Here is a 14,100-nt window from a genome sequence, read left to right on the forward strand (position 1 = left end):
CCTCGTAGCATAGAAGAATAACATAGAACATATCAGAATACGAACAAGCTCAACTCTAACCGAATGACACGCATTTCAACAATAACAGTGCTGAGTCAACAAATCCTACCTGGTGTAGAATACACATCCTTATTGAGCCTACCAATGGGCCCCCAAATCAACTTCGGTCATCCCCGAATGAATAAATAGCCATCCAAAAGTCCACAATAACCTAACCATAGCACGTACTACCATCAAGCTAACTTTGGCCACATATTCACAGTCTGCAACCCTGAAACAATCTGCTTCTAAGAACTCACAGTCTCCAAATCCAGAGAATACATGAATCACCATAGCTAATCCCAACTCCACTACTCAAATGACTAACACATCTCTCATACGTAATCATCCCCACAAAAAATACTTCTATAATTCGTTCATGCCACATAGCAAAATCAAAACATCAACAGTTGATCAACCAGGCGAGTACCGCAATACCAATGAAATATCCGTAAGTCAAAACACAGTGCGCCTTCTAAAATGCGCACCCTTCTCAAGAAATACCAAGTAGTAATAGCATTCATCTAGTCATCTGAAACCGTCCATGTTTTCTAAGAATTCATGACCTTCCCTTCAAAACTAAACTATGACTTTGCACATGCAAATATCAATTCCACACAACACACTACATCTATCATGCCATCATATAAAAAGCACGAGAATCTCATAATCAACTCTGAGTCACCAGCAGAATACGTACCCGGTCAGTCAGAAACCTTCCATTTTATCCCATTTAGGAGAAAATCATAACACGTCGCATACCCCTCATATTTGTAGATAATATCCATCTCAAGTTGTGGCAGAAATCATCGAGAACCCTTCGAAACCCATTTGCACATAACAAAGTCATTAGGACAGGACAAACCCAAGAGTATTGCCATAAAACACCTTTAGAGACTCACCACATCATAAGTACCCAAAGAATCGATCATATCCATTACTGTGCTGATCCAACCTACTACCAAGCTGTCATATTTCTCTGAGTTCCTTCCGAATTACCCTCAAATTGACACTTCTCTTTGCCAGAACACCACGATCCTTACCCAAAGCTCACCACAAGATATCCTAGCATAAAACCACATCGCCCTAAGGACCATAAGCCATTGTATTCCTTCTTAAGCACCCCAAAAGTACCATAATCGAGACACTCACTCTGAAGAGACCTTCTGTGAATCTAAAGTCGTTTCCTTCACCTTCTTGATACTGAAATGTAGAATCCATAATGATATAGAAATATCGCAAGTCTCAACACCATCCAATGTAAATCTCAGCTTCTATCCATATACAAATCTGAAAAATTCTCAATTGCTACATATAAATTTTGAATCCATTAGAACCTTCTCGAGAGTCATCCACTCTACTCAAATCTCAACTGCACCATCCAAACTGGTCGAATGACATGTGCCCTATTAGCACGACAACACCCAAAGAAGTAACCCCGCCATAATGCAACTGAGCAAATTCCTACTCCATGCACACTACATCCTTCACGAATAGCAACTCAACCAGTCCATGATTCCCGTATACCCATAAAGTGTAATACACTATACATCCAGAAATTTACTTGCTTAAGTCATCCTTAAAACCAACCTCTACAAGTCATAACTGATCCACAAGTATGCCTCAGACCGAAACCAATACAACACATAACTATGCAATCAAATCGTCGATAGCAGACTCCCCCACTTGGCTCAAAGCCATAGAATAAAACACTCGATAACTCACAATGCCCATACTCTATTACTGCCATAATACCGCAGTGAGATTCAACTAAATCCTTCATAAGCTCATGTAACACAAACCATATAATACCTCAAATCATCTACTAAGCTCTCATTCATCCTCGTGACGGTCAGGTCAACTTTCTCAACCAATCCAAACTCAAATCACAACACCTATACCCACTGGTAGAAAAGAAAGCCTCCACACAACATCATAAGGATCACACATCCGTAGGTTACCCCGGAGGTGATAACTGATGACGTCCAAATCCACTACTAAAAAGTAAATGGACATGGTCGCATGTAATATAATTTACCCAACTATGAGTTGGGGTCGAATCCCACAAAGAACAATATATAGGCGATTAGGAATGTAAGAGAATTATCATTTATTATGCAATGCCAAACACTTAGAATGGTTGTTGAGAAAATATTATAGCTAAATGCAAAAACATAAACTAACCTAGAAAGCAAGTAAAATGATCAACGGCTACAAGCATGGGTGCATCGGGATTTACACTCAAGTAACGATCCAATATATTTAGCAATTTTATAAATATGAACGAGTTTATTATTTATTAGCCTCGGATAATAATTCTATATTAGCTTCTCTCGAAGACTAACAAGACTTCCTAATTTAATTATCCCCAAAAAAATTAAGAGATTAAGCACACCCGAATATGGCTACAAGTAGTTCATTCCTATCCCTAGGTAGAATCTATAAAGTGAGGGTTAACGCCTCAAGTTCTTGTTATTTAATCTTTCCCAACCTCGAATTACTTTTTCCAAAATTAATCCGAAGTGAATGGGTGAGTCCTAGGGTAAGATAATCCCTTTGGAAACATTTAAGAACAAGAATAATTAAAGAAACAACAACTCGCTTCATAATAAATAAAAATCATTCAATACAAAAGCACAACAAGGTATTTAATCCACACTTTAAATATGAATATTTCCATAAACAAGGTTCAAGTGTTGGAAATAAATACTACACACTTATATATACAATACAAAGCAAGGAAATGAAGAAATGAGCATAAAGGAGTAAGAAATTCTCAACCAAAAACTTCAAATCTTCAAGACCCAAGTGTGTGTGCAAGAACCCAAGCTTCCAAAACTTGTTCTCTCTAGTATTTGGACTGAAAATAGGCCAAAAGATGTTTCAAGATATGATAGGATTCGTGTATTTATGGGTTTGGAGTTGAGAAAATGCGAAATGTCAATACTGCCCTGGTCAGAAACCCGTTGACCGCACCTGCGGAAAGATCCTCGCAGGTGCGGCTTCGCAAATGCGGGCCTTCAATCGCAGATGCGTGAACTCAGGGGATTTTGCCTACTCCACAGATGCGGACATTGTGGCGCAAGTGCGACTCCGCAGAAGTGGATAAACCATTGAAAGTGTGAGCCCATGTAGAATTCCATTTCTTCGCATATGCGGACAAAATAGTCTCACCAGCGACTCCGTAGGTGCGGATGTTTTGCCGCAGATGTGGTCCCAGTGAAGCTTAACTCCGCAGATGCGTCTTTCCAGCTCACAGATGCGAGGTCGCATATGCGGATAGTGTTCCGAAGATGCGGAATCACTGAAGGATTTTTGCACTTTTGTACTCTTTTTTGCTCAATTCCGCTTCACTTGAATTCAAGTCTCTTCGTAGCACAATTTACCTGAAAATCTAGCAATACACACCATAAACAACCTCACATTATAATTAAAGGACGCAAAATCTAAAGAAAAGAGACTAGAATGAGTGGTAAAATCACCACTCATCAACACCCCCAACTTAAAGCTTTTGCTTGTCCTCAAGCAAATCAAAACCAACAATTCAATGAGGTTCTACCATTTAAAGCACAAGTGGCATTGCTATCATAAACAAATCACATTCTCCAATTAAGCACCATACTTATGGATTTGGTTGGTACTAATAATTAGACTCAAGCATGTGAATCTCAACTAAACAACTCCCTCATTTAAAATCAACTTTAAGAAATGCAAAGGAGTTTCAAAATAATCAAGTGACAACATAAAGCCTCAAGAAGTGACTGAAAAGCACTATTCTACTACATATGCTCAATTTACTCATTTCGGGATACATCAATGTCACCAATCCATTATAATTCATGTGCTCTCACAAGAAAGAAAGTCCCAAAATTACCATATTTACAATAACAACACAAGGGATAAATGCGCAAACACACTCAGTCTCAACAAAGAATTTCAAGTGTTACAAAATATCATGCCATAAGCTTGCCCTTATTTTAATTCGCCGCCTATTCAAGAACATTCAGTTGGAGATCCCATAAGAAATTTTTAAGCTTGTAATGTAGGTTTAGGGAAGGGTAGGATTAGCATTTGGGATACAAGTGACTACACCCTCCTTGAACACTACTCACATTTGTCTTTCTTTTTGCACTTTGTTTCTTCTTTTTTTTTTAAAACACATCGCCCTTATTGGCATCTAGTTACCAACATAGAACCACCTTAAAGTACCTCTCTAATCTTCTCATAGACTCCATATTTATATATATACATATTATTCTCTCCTCTTTTTTTTTTAAATACTATTTTCTTTTGGAGCTTGAGTAACTTCATATGAACAACTTTGAGGTATATGTTTCTACCCTCAATATACAACCTTATCAATTTCCAACTTGACACCAACACCCCCAACTTAGGCTTTTAGCCTCATTCTCGATATTCAAGGAGGGACGGGTTCAAAAGAGGGGATTATTTCACAAAAGGGTAAAGGTTTGTAATGAGGTGGCCAAAGAAAAAGTTAAAGGTTCAAATAGGGTAAACTAGTGATAATATTTATGCAATGGTAGGCTCGAAAGGCTAAAGAGGCTTTTTCAAAGATTACAAAGAATGCCTAAGGTCATCCCTCTAACCAAACATAATTAACATTAGCATTGAAAGACCAACCAGGCAAGTCCTAGATGATAGAAGTAAACATAAGGATTATTTATAACAAAAACTAGCACACATGGCGCATGAACTAATCAAGTCGGATCAATTTCACTTCTTAACAAGAGCATTTAGAGCAATATCATGCCAACTAGTGGGCAAAGAGTCACCAAATGAGCCAAAAAGTTATCTCAAAAATTATTCTTCCCCATGCAACTTATTTTTTCAATTTAAAACCAAAAATCGGAGGGGTATTCTTAATTCACACTTCACATACAAGAGATTAATTTTGTTAGTACCAAATAATCCAAAAGTTTTCACATAAAAAAATAAGACCAATTCCCTTAAGAAAGTCGTCACGCCATCCGTCATAGGGAAAAGTCACCCGGTTCAACAAATAAATATTCCTTGGGAAAGAACCATAGCATAAAGAAAATCCAAGGACATTTATTGAAAAGTATATTACTATTAAAAGAGATAAAAGTAATATAAACTAAAACTATTGAACAAGATAAAATAAACACTACAGAAATAACTATAAAAGGACAAAACTACTAAAAGAAGCTAAAATAACAAAAGCAACTAATACTAAACGAACAAAAATAACATAAACTAAAAACTACTAAAGAAAACTACTAAAGTGACTAATCTTGACTATGTACAACCAATCACAACTACGCTCGACAAGAGCACATGATAATCAATAACAAAACAAGCCCGGAGGGCACACAATATCCATACCACAACATAAACTCGGCAAGGGCAAATATATAGCATCAATGTACGAATAAAATATACTCCCTAAATCCACCCCCAACTAAAAACATTGCAGTGTCCTCACTGCACAATATCAAAATAAAATAATAATAGTTTGAGGGTCTCCCTGAGGTCTGCATCAGACTAGCAGACTATGGGAGAAAAGCTAATCACTGCTGTTGAGAACTCTCGGCCCCATCATCCTCAGTGTCATCAGCATCATCATCATCAACACTCGACATGAAAGAGTACTCCTCACTATCCTTAGCATCAGCAACAGGTATCTTCCTGTTCGGCTGCCCCCATTTGAGGATGGCTTTGATGCCTCTCCACATTTTGATCATAAACTTGCCCTTCTTCTTGTTTCTCGCTTTCTCCTTTTCAAAGTCTGACTGCAGATCTGCATGTGCCTTGGCCAAGTTGCCATAGGCGGCCTCAAGTGTGCCAACAGATGCTGCTATTTTCTCCTGAGACTCTGCCTACTTTTTCTGTGCATCTAAGTAGGTCTTCATGTCATCCCTGGTGAAGTACTCGGGCATAGGCTAGGAGTGTGAGGGCCCACTAGGGAGCTGTGACACTAAGTCACGAATGGAAGAAAGCTGGGAGTTTAGCATCCCAAATGGTCCCTCGGCCTGAGCAGTCTGTGAGGAGGACCCCTCACCTACAGTAATCTCCACTTTCCTCTTCTTGCTCTTGAGTACACTGCCTGCTCCTGTCACTCTCAATGGGTGTAATGGCTTGTCTGCCGGTATCAAATGATCTCCATTCCATTTCTCAACATGTGCACGCCGGCACAACTCTATAATCAATGATGGAAATATCAATAATGTGCCACCTTGAAGCACATATTCCTTCAACTCCCGAACAATGTAGTGACCGACATTCACAGGAATTCCATCAAGGATGCAAGCAATTATCAAGGCCCTGGTATATGGAACATCAGACACGTTCCCACAAGGAGACACTCTGCTCGTAATGATAAACAATCGCATTTTTGCTTCAGCTATGAAATCACCATATTTGATGTCTTTCTTCTTTGTAGCCCAAGTCACTCTATGACCTGGAGGACATAGCTTTGCGACTCCAATCACCATTGTCGCATGTATATCTTTCTTGCACTGGCTCGAGCGGATGATTTGAGAGCCCATAAACATCATTTATCTCTTCAACTCTAAATCTCACAGTCTTCCCTCTTATAGTGATTTCATGGTTTTGGAAATGTGTACGCCTTAAATTGGCATAAAATTCCATAACGCATTCCTCATTGGCATCGCATGGAGTGGGGATGAAGCAGGTCCAGCCACTTGAAACTAGCTGGCCATGGAAATCTGGAAGACATTCGGACAATTTGTCATCGGTAATTCCTTTCTCAAGTTTTAGCTTCTTCGTGAGGAGATCATCATAATACCGGGCTTGGCACTGGGAAGACATGAATCTGATATCATCATAATTTGAATCCTCAGCCACTTCTTCAATTTTGTGAGCAAGCGGAGCATTTTCGTTCATGTTCGGGTCCATTTTAGCTCAAAGTACCTTCAAAAACAAAATCAAAACAACGTTAGTCGGGAAGTAGAATCATATTAGGCAATTTAAAACAAAGCAATTAGGCCAAAGAATCGAGTCGAATGGGCCCGGGAAGCTCCAGATGCAAAGCTACTGGAATTTGGAAATCTGCCCAGTTTCCACACCTGCGGAAAAGCCATCGTAAGTGCGGTCCCGCTTTTGCAGGTTTTTATCCGCTACTGCAGTTTTGCCCATTTCCTCAGTGTTCGCACTTGCGGACAGTCTACGCAGGTGCGAGGCCGCATCTGCGGCATTTTATTCGCTTCTGCAAAGTTTGTCAGCGGGTTCAAAACTTCAAATGCCCAAGAATTTTCAACTCTTTTACTGCTCAAACAAGATTTATAGCACATAATTTATACTCAAGACTTCTAAATTAGTGCATTACATAAACCTACGACTCTATTAAACTTGATTTTGTGGTACTTAGCAACCGATTTTCTTTTGGACAATTTGTCGAACACATTGCAAGCAATGAGAATTTATTCTTCTACACAAAATTTTTGGGTATTCTGATTTCCCCCAACAGTAATGTTCAACACAATAGCACACAATACATAATCTCAACCAATATCCCTCACTTTCAAAACTAAAATTGATAACAAAAAGAATGTGGGGAAAAATGGGCTAGAACAGTGGAGATGAAGAAGAAGAAAAAGAAAAGAGAAGTAGAAGAGAGGAGTAGATGAGAGACTTGGTACCTGTGTAGTCTTGTGCTTGAGAACTCAAAAGTGAGCAGTGATGAAGAGTAGTAGCGTGAGAGATGAGAGGAGTTTGAGTTTGGGAATTTTTTTTTTAGAGTTTACCTGATGAAATGAGGGGTTATTTCATTAAACCAGTTCGATATCCGCACCTGCGACTCCGGAAGCGCTTCTGCGAAGCCGCTTCTGTGAGTTTCATGTCGCACCTGCGAATGTTGCGCATCTACGCCATAGTTTCCGCTTCTGCGTGAGCGCACCTGCGTGCTTATGTCCGCAGGTGCGGTTATGCCAGGATTTGGCAGGCCAATTCTGGGCAGCTATTGGTTTGGTTTGTTCCAACACCCCAAACTTCTTAATTTAACTCCAAAAAATCTGAAACTTGACAAATTAGTCAAAAATAATATACTAAACTATCCAAAAAAAACAATTTCAAAAATGACCGAAAATGTTGAAAACGATGGGTTGCCTCCCACCAAGCGCCGCATTTAACGTCGTGGCACGACACGGATCAACTTTATCACTTTTCTCGCCACTTGGACGATATGAATTGGGCACCTAACTTGGAATCAAGCTTGTGACCACGAGCGATGGGGGTGGTAAATAGATGATCAAGCCAAGCATTAATTTCATCATTTTGCACTTCTTGGCTTTCATGTGAGGAATGTCATTTTGTCTTCTTGTTCCCTCAAATTGTAAGATGTATGGTCTTTGCCTTTCTTCCTCGCAATCCCTTATTGACTCGTGTAGTTCAATTCCCATAGCACCGCACAAGTCCAATGTTGAAAAGTGCTTGGAATGTGACATCAAACCTCTAAATTGCAATTCTTCCCGGATTTTGACATCCTCCTTTTCCCCCGGACTAGAGTCAATCTCAACCATATTTTCAATTACACCGGTTGATTCTAATTCCATATTTTTTTTGGCATCATTAACACTCATGGAGTCGGTTGGCAGAAGTTCAATACTTGATTCCTCAAAATAAAGCTCACTTTCTTCCTCGATGTCGGACTCTTCTTGATCTCTTTCCACACTCTCAAGTTGGTGAGCATAGTGAGCCTCAACCAATATTTTTATTTGATTTTCCAAGGTGCGGATATTATCATCATTTTGAGTTAGTGCTTGTTTTAAGTCCTCGAGTGCCAAGCTTTGCTTCTCCTCATTTTCAAGAATGGCCTCCAACATGAGCATCACCATTTCATTTTGAGCATTTGAGAGTTCTTCTTGGTTTTGATCAAGTGCCAAGGAAGGATTTTTGGCTTCCACATCTAAGGAAGGTTCTTGGCTATCATCCACTTCCGAGGCTTTTTGGACCTCTAAAGCTTCAAGCATTTCTCCCATTTGTAAGTTTAACCTTTCAAGCACCAAATTATTTTGGAAACTATTTTCCAAAAGCTCCTCCAATGCATTTTGCTCTTTGTTTCCTCCTTCAAGTAGGCATTCTAACATGAGCTTAAACTCTCCATTTTGACCATGCTCAATTTCTTCCACTTCCATATCCCTATAATTTTCATCACAAAAAGTAGAATCATCATAGCGGGGGCTTGGAGAAGGGAAGGACAAATAAGCATAATCATCCCAATGACCATTTTTACGACCACGCTTATCACAAATACTCCACTCGTGGGTTTGAGATTGTGTGCACAATCCACCCCTCGGAGAATTTAAACAATTTTTCCACGAGGGTGGTCCTCCACAATAAGGACAATGGTCATCAAAGTATGAACAACTACCATCCGACCAATTTTCATTATATGATGCCATTTTTTATTTATTTATTATTTTATTTTTTTGATTAAGAAAATAAACAAGAAACAAACGAGAAAAATAGACCAAGGGAAGAAAGATAATTACACAAATATTCAGAAGTTTGGACCAAAGCACTTACGCTTATTTCTCAAACAACCTAAATTACGCCAAATTGTTCCCCGGCAACGGCGCCAATTTTGATGATGTCCAAATCCACTGCTAAAAAGTAAATAGATACAGTCGCATGCAATAAAATTTACCCAACTATGAGTCGGGGTCGAATCCCACAGAGAACAATATATAGGCAATTAGGAATGTAAGAGAATTATCACTTATTACGCAATGCCAAACACTTAGAATGGTTGTTGAGAAAATATTATAGCTAAATGCGAAAACATAAACTAACCTAGAAAGCAAGTAAAATGATCAATGGCTACAAGCATGGGTGCATCGGGATTTACACTCAAGTAACGATCTAATATATTTCACAATTTTATAAATATGAACGAGTTTATTATTTATTAGCCTCGGATAATAATTCTATATTAGCTTCTCTCGAAGACTAACAAGACTTCCTAATTGAATTATCCCTAAAATAATTAAGAGATTAAGCACACACGAATATAGCTACAAGTAGTTCATTCCTATCCTTAGGTAGAATCTATAAAGTGAGGGTTAACGCCTCAAGTTCTTATTAATTAATCTTTCCCAACCCCGAATTATTTTTTCCAAAATTAATCCGAAGTGAATGGGCGAGTCCTAGGGTTAGATAATCCCTTTGGATACATTTAAGAACAAGAATAATTAAAGAAACAACAACTCGCTTCATAATAAATAAAAATCCTTCAATACATAAGCACAACAAGGTATTTAATCCACACTTTAAATATGAATATTTCCATAAACAAGGTTCAAGTGTAGGAAATAAATACTACAAACTTAGATATACAATACAAAGCAAGGAAATGAAGAAATGAGCATAAAGGATAAGAAATTCTCAACCAAAAGCTTCAAATCTTCAAGACCCAAGTGTGTGTGCAAGAACCCTATCTTCCAAAACTTGTTCTCTCGAGTATCTGGACTGAAAATAAGCCAAAAGATGCTTCAAGATATGATAAGATTCGTGTATTTGTGGGTTTTGGAGTTGAGAAAATGTGAAATGTCAATACTGTCCAGGTCAGAAACCCGTTGACCGCACCTGCGGAAAGATCCTCGCAGGTGCGGCTCCGCAAATACGGGCCTTCAATCGCAGATGCATGAACTCAGGGGATTTTGCCTACTCCGCAGATGCGGACATTGTGGCGCAAGTGCGACTCCGCAAATGCGGATAAACCATCGCAAGTGCGAGCCCATGTAGAATTCCTTTTCTCCGCAGATGCGGACAAAATAGTCGCACCAGTGACTCCGCAGGTGCGGAGTTTTTGCCGCAGATGCGGTCCCAGTGAAGCTTAACTCCGCATATGCGTCCTTCCAGCTCGCAGATGCGAGGTCGCATATGCGGACAGTGTTCCGCAGATGCTGAATCACTGAAGGATTTTGCACTTTTGTACTCTTTTTTGCTCAATTCCGCTTCACTTTAATTCAAGTCCCTTCATAGCATAATTTACCTGAAAATCTAGCAATACACACCATAAACAACCTCACATTATAATTAAAGGACTCAAAATCTAAAAAAAAGAGACTAGAATGAGTGGTAAAATCACCACTCATCAATAACCCACCTGCTTAGCCTCAAACTGATATCTCTCTATACCCTTTCATAGCCATAACTACTATACAATCACTTAATCTTCCTGAGTCTGAACTCATCAACAAGACATAAAAATCTACTTCGTTCCACAAATGAAATAACACGAATGAATCTCTCAAAAACCTTCATAACTCAAGACTGTATGATACATCCAAAAATTGAGCATCCAATAGTCCTTTTCACATCTCAAGCAAACTCTTCCCATCACATTCAAACCATCTGAATGCATCCCGCAGTCACATCTTACTCATCATATATCCATCCAACCACTCACCGAGCAACTGGTCCCACTCATAGGCACACCACTTGACATAAAAGTCCAAAAGCACATGCTTGCATAACTGAAACTACCGAGCTTAAGCTGCGGTCCAAACCGAGCCTCAAGTCCTCTAGACTGGCCCATCACCAAAACATAGAAAATATATCTCATACCTCATCCAAGGAATTCACAAGTTGTCGATGTACACCAGATACCGAGCGCTCACATGCGCATACGAGTGTAGGAATTCAAAGAGATACGCTTCAAGCTTAATCAATACCGCACGATAATAAAAGAAAGATGGGAGGTTTATCCTAAATGCCATGTAGCCTCTCGAAGATAGGTATGTGCGTCATCATACCGATCCGCAAGACTCTACTAGACACTTACTCATGACTTGTAGAAACTATGAATCTAGAGCTCTGATGCCAACTTGTCACGACCCAAAATTCAACTAGTCGTGATGGTACCTAACTCATCCCGCTAGATAAGCCAATTAACAATAATCCAACCCAAATAAAATTTACTGAGAAAAATAAATGATGAAATAGCTAACTTTTATACAACAACCCAAGAACTGGTAGTATAAATCATGAGCTTCTAAGAGTTAGAATTTTACAAAGTTGGTATGAAATAAATACATCATCTATTCGAAATATAATTTATAATTCTAAAGATACCAAGAACAAGAGGCGACTATAACCAGAACGCATGTACATCTTCAATGCCAGCTCCCTCCACACACAACAACATCAGCTCTAAAATCTACGTGCAAGGTGCAGAAGTATAGTATGAGTAATGCCGACCCTATGTACTCAATAATTAACAAACCTAACCTTATGTTGAAAGAAATGACTAGCTCGGAAACACGGTCAGAGTCCAACACCAACAGCCAAAAAATAACTCGTAACAATACAATGAAAGTAGTATAAGTAATTACTCAAAATATATTATTTTCAGCTCGTTCACAGTTACGGAAAAAAATAGACATGCTTTTTAGGTACAACAGTAAAACCCAAGTCTTTTACCGAAATCACCAAAATATGAGAGTATATCAGAGAACTGTGATTTTTCCCAAAATTATTCAACAACAGATAAGATATTTCATTCTCTGATAGCATGAGGAAAGTACATCTCTATGCATACATGTCAATGTGCATGTGAAATCATGAATGTCATAAAACCGTGTAGCATTAGGAAATGCATCTCTGTGCATGTATGTCAAGTATGCATGTCAAATGCAATGCATCACAGTGATAAACTCATGTACTCACACTCTTAAAGTACTCAATCTCATTGTCTCGCACTCCCACTCATCACGCTCAATCACTCAGCACACTCAGTTACTCAGCACTGTATGGTACCTACGCTCACTGCTGGTATGTCAGATTCAGTAGGGGAGGATCCTGCCCAAGCGCTAATATAAGCCAACATGGCCTGTTGCGGCGTGCAGCCCGATCCCATGATGAATCAATATAACCTATTGCGGCATGCAGCCCGATCCCATTAATAATAGTAAAGCTTATAAGGCCTGCTGCAGCGTGCAGCCCGATACATATAATAATAATAAATATAAAGCCAATATGGCTTGTTGCGGTGTGAAACTTGATCCACAATATCTCTCACAACACGACTCTCAAGCCCAACTCAGTCATCAATCTCTCCAGCCTCTCGAGCTCACAAATATCATGCCAATCAGCCCAAACAAAGATAACATGATGTGGTAACAAAGGATAACAAAGACTAAGATATGATAAGCGAATGAATAAATATGACTTGTATGTAACTTCAATTTAAGAAAATAACTCAAGGGCAGAAATGACCTCAGTGGGTCCCAACAGAATAAGCATATAGCCTAAACATGATTTCTAACATGCTTCACAACTCAATTTCTCTAACACGTAGAAATTTTATGGATAGAAACAAGATTAGGTAACTACACAGTATCACAGAATCAACCGAGTCATAATTCACATGGTGCACACCTACACGCCCATCACCTATCATGTGCGTCACCTCAACACCAAACACTTAACATGTATGTTCCACGATTCATACCCTCAGCACCAAGTTTAGAGGTGTTACTTACCTCGAACAAGCCAAATCCAATACCGAGCAAGCCAAACAATACTCTAGAAATGCCATCCCACACGTACCGACCTCCGAACGGCTCGAAACTAGCCAAAAGCAACTCAAGAATGTCAAATAATGCCAAAGGAAACAAACCAAATCGATAAAGGTTGAATCTTTAATCAAAAGCCCAAAGTCAACCAAAAAATTAACAAAAGTCAACACCGGGCTTGCCTTGTATTCTAAATCCAAGCCTACTCGAGTGAAGCCCGAACCAATACAAGCTCATACAAATAAAAACTGACTCAATCGGAGTCTGATAGCTCAACCAATTCGCCAAAATATTGCTTTTGGGTGTTCTTAACCCAAGAGTCCAACCCACACTAGTTGGGTCTCATAACTCTTGAAATACTCCTCCAAAGCTCGTCAAATTAGAGTATGTTGTTCTCCTAATATAGGAGAACAAACCCCAAAAGAAATCGAGAAATAAATGCCTCTAACTCATTTTCAATTTTTTAAAATTTAGGACATAACCCTAGGTCTTGATTTAAAGAATTAAAAGGGTTTTCAATTAAAATCATGAATTAAAGCTTAAA

The sequence above is a fragment of the Nicotiana tabacum genome, chromosome 23 (genome assembly GCF_000715075.1).
Source record: "Nicotiana tabacum cultivar K326 chromosome 23, ASM71507v2, whole genome shotgun sequence".
Lineage (NCBI taxonomy): Eukaryota > Viridiplantae > Streptophyta > Magnoliopsida > Solanales > Solanaceae > Nicotiana > Nicotiana tabacum.